Here is an 8344-nt window from a genome sequence, read left to right as displayed (position 1 = left end):
CCAGTTAAAAAGGACCAGGCAGGAGGTGATGGGAAAGACCTCCACCTGAGACGCTGGAGAGGTATCAAGAGGGGCCGTGGCTCAGGGGCAGAGCCTCTGCTTGGCATGCAGAAGGTCCCAGGTTCAGTCCCCGGCAGCATCTCCAGCTAAAAAGGGCCCCTTTTCTGCCTGAGCCCCCTGGAGAGCCGCTGCCAGTCTGAGCAGACAAGACTGACCTGGATGGGCCAAGGGGGGGGGGGGTCTGATTCAGTACGAGGCAGATCCATGTGTGTTCATCTGTCCCAGCATCCCATTTCACACAGTGGCTCGCGAGCTCTTGCAATCGGTTACTCTGAGGAGCCACAAACAGGGCACAGAGGCCAAGGCGCCCCAGGGCTGGTATCCAGAGTTTGACTGCCTCTGACTATGGAGGTTCTCTTTAATCAAGTGCCTGCCTGAGGTGCAGCCTTTTGGCGCCAGCCGTTCTGTGCTGCGAGGGAATCTGAGTGGGAGCTCCACGCGCAGCTTTCTCTTCCAGCCCCGCCTGACTCTGCTGCTCCATCTACGTGGGCAGCGGCTGGCTCAGAATCCTTCACTTCTTTGGGGGCGGGCAAAGAAATGTGGGGTGCTGAAAATCGGATTTTCCCTTCAATGACTACTTTTACACTCCAGTATCTCATGCTGGGGTGTGTGGTGGCAACTTGCACCCACCAGCACCCCCTTCAGGTGCAGCCATGCTTGGCAATTGCACTGGTAGAGTTGCTCCCACCCAGTTGGGAAATTCCTGGAGAATGCTCCCTCCCACTAAGATGTGGAGTCTCATGAGCAAAACCTCTACTTGGTGAGCTCCTGGCATTAGTGGTGAGCGAGCGATTTGGCTGCTGCATAAATTAGCTTGCTCTGGAGCCGTCCCTCCGGAGCTAAGACAACAATGTGTGAGCCGGAGGCTAAAAAACTGTGAGCTAGCTCACACTCATTCAGCTTAGAAGGAACACTGGTGCAGACTCAGGGAGGGTGGTGTTCGGGGCGGGACCTCTGTAAAGTCTAATGCCCCAGAGTCCACTCTCCAAATCTGCCCTTTCCTGTATTGTATAGTCTGGGGGATCAATTGCTATTCCGGGAGATCTCCAGGCCCCGTCTGGGGGTTGGCAACCGGGGCTCTGATGGCGTTAGAGCGGGCAGGACGACGTCACTCACCCGCTGTCTGGAGGCTGCAAAAGCGAGCAGCTGAACTGGGGGAGTAAATGTCCAAAAAAACAACAACTCGGTGGGGAATATTGAATTTCCACGTTTTCCAACCTTTGAGGCGGCCAATGGGAAGGGGCGTGACGTCACCTTTACCGGTATTCTTTTTGGTGACGTCACAGAGGCCGCGTAAATGACGTCAACCAGCCAAAGAAGGCAAGATCTCGCAAGCCACGCCCCTTCCTAGAAATCCCCGCCTCGGGTTAATTCTGACTCCGCCCAACAGACGGCGAACGGGCAGCGCGCATGCGCCTTCCTTCGCTCAGTCCGGCTGCTGTGGCATTGGAGAGTCACGTGAAGAGAGAAAGCATCCACGGTCTCGCGCATGCGCACTAGGATTCCCTCAGAAGCATTGCGGAGGCCCTGCCCTCGTAACCCTTTCGCGTGACCGACCCTAGTGATTGGCTGCTTACGTCTAGAGCCGCCGCCATTCCTTTCCTAATCTCTCGCGTTCCTCTCGGCTCAGTAACTCTAACTTCCGGGTTAGAGAGGCGGGACTCGTAGAGAGTGACACGTCAAGTCTAAGGCGCCCGCCAATCGAAATTGGCGACTGGCTATTGCGGCCAATGGACCGAGGGTTTTTTAATTGTCATGACCACCAATCAAGAGCCCGGGAAGGCTCCGCAGCCAATCAGGAGGAAGTTCACCCTCCGTCTCACCCACGCTCCAGAGAGCAGGTCGCCGCCAGCCAATGGGGGCTCCCGTCAATCCTTTCCCCCTGTCAGTGCAGGCCTCCGAGCGGCAGGGGCGCTGCAGCTGCGGAAGTCCGCGGCGGAGGCGGAAAGGCCGACCGGAAGCAGACGAGCGGGGGAAGCGAGAGAGACGGGCAGACAGGGAGGCCTCGGACGCCGCCGTCTCCGCCTCACGAGCTGCGCGACCCGAAGGAGCAGGTGAGGTCGCGGGCGGACCCGAGAGGCGCCCTCCGGCCCGTGAACCCCGACCCGCCTTCCTCCCTCCCGCCCTGCGGGGGAAGGCCTCGGCCGGGCCCGGAGGAGGAGGAGGAGGAGGCGGGCTTTGCATGGGCCTGGGCTTGGGGGGCGGGAGGGGTCTCGGCGGGGTGGGATGCCCCAGAGCTCCGCCCTCCCGAAACAACCGCTTTCTCCGGGGGGGGGAGGGGGAGACTGGTGCCTCCGTCGCCTGGAGGGCGGCCGTCATTCCGGGAGACCGGCCACCCGAAGTGCTCGCAGGGAGTGATTTCCAGTGCAGTTCAGTGTGTCCCCTCTAAGCGGAGTCAGCGTGTGCCAGCTCACAGTCCTTTAGCCTCCAGCTCACAGATTTTTGTCTCGGCTCAGGAAGGATGGGGCTCCAGAGTAGACTAATTTACGCAGCAGCCCAATCGCTCGCTCACAACTTTAATCCCAGTGGCTCCCCAAGGAGAAATTTTCTTTAATCCCAGTGGCTCGCAAAGTAGAATTTTTGCTCACAAGGCTCCACAGCTTAGAAGGGAGTATTGCTTGCAAGCAGTGTTCCCTCTAAACTGAGTTAGTGTGTGCCAGCTCACAGTCTTTTAGCCTCCAGCTCACAGATTTTTGTCTTGGCTCAGGACGGATGGCTCCAGAGCAAAGTAATTTACGCAGTAGCCAGATTGCCCGCTCACAACTTTTAATGGCAGGAGCACACAAGGTAGGATTTTTGCTCACTAGACTCCACAGCTGAGAGGGAGCATTGCAGTTGCAGAAACCGGTTGGGCTCTGGAGTTGCTCTTGAAAGTGGCAGTGTGGCTGGTGGCTCTAGGTGTTGTATGGAAGCAGCAGGCTCTGCGGGGAAGGAGGTTGGCTGACTGGCCCTCTGTGTCCCAGCCCAGGTGTGAAGAACAGCCGCTCAGAGGGGTGGGGACCAATGGTCCCTCTAAGCCGTGGAGTCTTGTGAACAGAAATTCTACTTTGTGAGCTGCTGGCATTAAAGTTGTGAGCGAGCGATTCGGCTACTGCATAAATTGGGTTGCCCTGGAGCCACATCCTTCCTGAGCGAAGACAAAAATGTGTGAGCCGGAGGCTAAAAAACTGTGAGCTAGCTCACACTCACTCAGCTTGGAGGGAACACTGCTTATAATCAATACCTTCATCAGCATTCCTCTAATCTGTGGAGTCTTTTGAGCAAAAATTCTGCTTTTTGAGCTACACTGGCATGAAAGTTGTGAGCGAGCGATTTGGCTGCTGCATAGATTAGTCTGCTCCGGAGCCGTCCTTCCTGAGTGAAGACAAAAATGTGTGAGCCGGAGGCTAAAAAACTGTGAGCTGGCTCACACTAAGTCAGCTTAGAGGGAACACTGGTGGGAACCCTCTTGTCCTTTACTACTAGCTATTAAGAGAGATTCTGGTGGGGCGCCTGTGTTGGTCTGAAGGACGGGAACAAAGTGTGAGTCCAGCGACACCTTTGAGACCGACAACGTTTAATTCTGGTTATGAGCTTTCGTGTGCGTGCCCAGGATTAAACTTTGCATGCATGCGGAAACTTATACCCAGAATTAAACGTTGTTGGTCTTAAAGGTGTGCATGCGCACGGAAGCTTATACTCAGAATTAAACTTTGTGGGTCTCAAAGGCAACACTGGACTCAAACTTTGTTCTGCTGGTTATTAAATACTCCTGAGGCTTGCCTGGAGCGTCATCGTAATTAACTTTTGTCTCCCTCGTTGTGGTGTTTGCCCACTTTCTCCATTTTGGGGTGTTAGCTCCTATGGGCCCGTGCACCCAAGTCCTTCAATACCAGCTATTAAATACTTAAGAAGCATGCCTGGACTTTAATCGCAACCAACCTTTGTGTCTGTGATCACAGCGTTTGCCCACCATCTACATGTCTCCCAGAATCTTAAAGCTGGAATGTCTCTTTGTGTCTTTATTAACATTCTCCTCTGTTGTTGGACCGTTAAGGTGTCTTGCGTTGGTTCCTGTAGCAGGGGAAGATTCCCTTACTTTTTTTTTTTAATTTAGACACTGCTTTTCTTCCCAGTGGGGACCTAAAGCAGCCGCCTACATTGTTGTTTTCTCCATTTTATTCTCACAACAACCTTGTGGGGTTGACTGGGCAAAGGATGCCCAGCAAGCTTCTGTATATCCCTGATCCTAGTATGGTATCCTAACCCAGAGGTGTCAGGCTCATTTGTTACGAGGGCCGGATCTGACATAAATGTCGGGCCTAGGTACTGGAGAGAAAAGCTTTATAAAGGATACAGGCAAACCCAATTAATGATATTATTTTTAAAAAATCAAAATACAAACATACTTAAAACATTAATGCTCTTACAGTATTTCCTCAAAGTCTTTCTCTGATGCACTCCCTCCCACTTTGCTGTCCGTTACTCTAGCACTGGGACAGTATACAGGGACGTACTGCACAACCTCTGTCGTCTGGCAAGAAAGGTAATGGCCAATTGCTTATGTGCCGGATAAAAAGAAGAAGAGATTGGATTTATACCCCATGGCCCTTCACTACCCAAAGGTGTCTCAGAGCGGCTGACAAACTCCTTTCCCTTCCCCTCCCCACAACAGACACCCTGTGAGGCAGGTGGGGCTGAGAGAGCTCGGACAGAAATTGCTCTTTTTCAAGGACAGCTGTGCCAGAACTGTGGCTTGCCCAAGGTCATCCAGCCAGGTTCATGTGGAGAAGTGGGGAATCAAACCCGGTTCTCCCAGTTTAGAGTCCACGCACTTAACCACTACACCAAGAGCCCTGGAAGTGCTGGTTCTGGCCCACGGGCGATACGTTTGACACCACTGTGCCTAACCAATCCACTGAAGCGGCTCTGCAACCATTTCTCCTAAGTGCTGGTGCAGGTGTGATAAGCACTTGCATCTACACCAAATGCCTTTTCTGATCATAGCGGAGTGCCTTTGGGGAAGGAGCGCTTCAGAAATTCGTTTCCCATTGATTTAAATCCTTGATGCTTTCATGCGTGCCTGATGAGCATGCCTGAAACCAGCAGCCAGCAGGTGCAAAAGACACGAAAGAGGCAGTGCAGTTTTTAAAAAGTAAATCTTGCTGCCTGTTGTATGTAGTCATTGGGGAGCTTGTTGAGCAGGTCAAAGCGTGCATATTACATCGGCTTCTGGGAAGATATACGGCAGCGCCAGTGTAGGCATGAAAAACAACAGACGCCTCTTGAGTCTTTTCGTTCACGCGGGGGGGAGACAGACGTTCAGTTTTAGTTGATTTAAATCCTGTATGTAAGTGCTTCTGGCTGAATGGGAAGATGGATTTACATTTGTGTTTTGGGCTTCCTGTCTTTCCCTGAAGACGTGATAACGACAGGCTTCCTTTGGAAAAAACAACAACCCACCACTGGACCTCCTTTGGTCTTTGCAGAATTCTGTGTAAACATCCCAAGTGGTAACTTACAGCACTTGCTGGACAGAATTAAAAACACATGCCCCCGGCAGATATGTTACCTGAAGAATTTTATTATTGAAGAATGGAAAAAAGAGGAAAAATATAAGATTTGGACTGGAGGTTGGAGCACTGCAGGAAGTCAGAAGGGGGGGGGATACTAGGAGAAAAGGGTATAAGATGATGTATAGTTTGACTTATTGATATATCCTAATAAAATTGTTTTTAAAAAAACAACACATGCCCGGTGATGAACGAAAAACAACAACAATAATGGGGAAATGTTTGCATGAGCTTTTTTTGGCTTCCTTTGTCTGGAAGCCAGGAAATGATACTAACAAAAGCAATGGTGGAATTTCCCCTTGGTTTTTAGTCACAGCGAAATAAGGTTTTGTGTCGTTTTTTCTGTTTGTGCGATGGATGCCCCTGATAGTGGATTTGCTGTTGAAACGTACTGGGTCTGTTGCGTCGGCCGCCTGTTCAAACAGCCTGAGCGGAGTACGAAGCTGGGTCTCCGAAGTCAAACAAGACGAACATTAGGCAAGCTTGACCCACTAACAGCAACGGGGCCTAAGGTCACCTCGTGCTCTCCAGGTTACCGAAGAATACACCACAAAATAAAATAATAAGAAGCAGAAGTGAAGTAGAAACTCTTCTTTAAGTGGCCACATTTCTTTCCATTCAGTTTTTTTCTTTCCATTCAGTTTTTTTCTTTCCATTCAGTTTTTAAACTTTGGGTGAGCGCTTGCTCCGTCCATTTGCTTCGCTGAACCTGAATTGCTTGCAAGGGTAGATCATGGGACTCATTTCCTGTTCCAAAACGGGCAGTTTATTCAGTGGCTTCCTTGTGGGGGTTTGCCAGAAGCATTCCAGGGAGCTTTTGAAACGCTTCAAAAAAGATGTGTGTTTTTCAATATTTCAGAGGGGTGGGCACATTCCTCTCTGGAAGCAAAATAAAATAGGGGCACCTGAAAGACTAATATCATTTGTTCCAGGTGGGTAGTTGTGTCGCGTCGTGTGACTCGAGCATGCTAGAATAAATGTTACTAGACTCTGTGGCACTGATGGACTCTGGTTTTATCTTGGTTTTTTAAAGAGACAGCTCGAAGTCGTTCTGCTCTGTGGAATTAATTAATTCTGGGTGGGAAATGTGCACCTATCAGCATTTACTTATTTATTTTTCGTATTTATAGGCCGCCTTTCCCACAAGTGGACTTAGGGCAGGTCACAACATCCAGTAATACAATAAATGAAGTTGAAATTTACCACACAGTAATAGGCATTAAAATGGTGGCCACAGCCCAAGAATGGAATTGGTTGGTTGCGAGGGATTCCTGGACTCTGATCAGATGGGAGTGATAGCCAGCTGTTAGTGAATGGGTGACAAGGACCTCAGGGAGGCCATAGAGAGATGCCTGCTGTCTCAGCCGTAGGCCTGGCAGAACAGCGCCGTCTTACAGGCCCTGCAGAATTGAAGAAGATCCTGCAGGGCCCTGATCTCGGTGGGGCGCATGTTCGGTCGGTGGTTCAGCAGTTCGAGACCCAAGTGCCGCGCGACAGAGTGAGCTCCCGTCTCCGGCCCCAGCTCCTGCCAACCCAGCAGTTCGAAAGCAAGAAATTGCAAGTCGATAAATAGGTACTGCTTAGGTGGGAAGGCAACTGCGTTCCGTGCGCCTTGGCATTTAGTCATGCCGGCCACATGACCACGGAAATGTCTTTGGACAGCGCTGGCTCTTCGGCTTGGAAACGGAGATGAGCACCGCATCCCTAGAGTCGGATTCGACAGGCTTTTGAGCAAGGGGAACCTTTACCTTTACCAACATCTTGAAATCTGCATGAACAGGTTTCTGTGGCTTCTCTTGTCTCTCCAGTAACGAAGCTTCCCTTTTAGGCTGAAATACATGAGATGGATAGTCCGTGCCTGTCCACCTTAATTGGCCCTGGTTAGGACTTGGATGGGAGACCACTGAGGAAGTGCAGGATCCCAGTGCAGAGGCAGGCGATGGCAAACCACTTCTGAACGAACATCCTTTTTGCCCAGAACTGCTCTCTTGTCAGCTAACTATCAGTCGAGAAACAGCAAGTCGTCTTGTTTGTCTCCATTGCCCGTTTTCTTTAAAAACTGGCCATCTCTTTTGCATCGGGGTGTTTGGATGGCAAGGAGATATTAACTGATTTCCCCCCCCAATTAACCTGGACATCTATTAGGGCGCGCAGGGTATGTTTGACACTTCGTTTGGGAATCGCCCTCCCGATGCAACTGCCTAAATATTTTTTTATCAATTGACAGCCCCAGAACTAAGAAGAGCTTTTACTTTGGCAAGACTGAACTTTCTTCCCTCAGCAGTTTTGGGGGGCAGATATAATAAAGTATCATACTCTAATAGAACATGCAGGTGCTCGTATCGTGCAGTCGAAACCATTGAACCTATGATTATGGAGTGCCCTATATTCGATGTTGAGGGCTAATTTTGTCACCCCTTTACTTAAAGATCCGGAACTGCTAAATGTGCAAACCCAGGTGTCACGGCTACTATCGGATACCAGTGATCGTGTCACCCTCTCCGTGGCAAAATTCATAGGCGCAGTAATCAAATATAAGAGAAATAATACTGAGTGAGGTCTTTTAAAACATTTTCTTTGGCTCTAATTTCTGCTTAAGGTGATAGCCGTATGAGCAGTATTAGATAGATTCTCCCATCTCCATTGCTTTTCTGCCCACTAGATGACTCCTTCCTTCCTTCCTTCCTTCCTTCCTTCCTTCCTTCCTTCCTTCCTTCCTCCCTCCCTCCCTC

This window comes from Gekko japonicus, unplaced genomic scaffold (assembly GCF_001447785.1).
Source record: "Gekko japonicus isolate JY-2015 unplaced genomic scaffold, Gekko_japonicus_V1.1 scaffold78, whole genome shotgun sequence".
Lineage (NCBI taxonomy): Eukaryota > Metazoa > Chordata > Lepidosauria > Squamata > Gekkonidae > Gekko > Gekko japonicus.
This window is presented reverse-complemented; position numbering follows the sequence as displayed.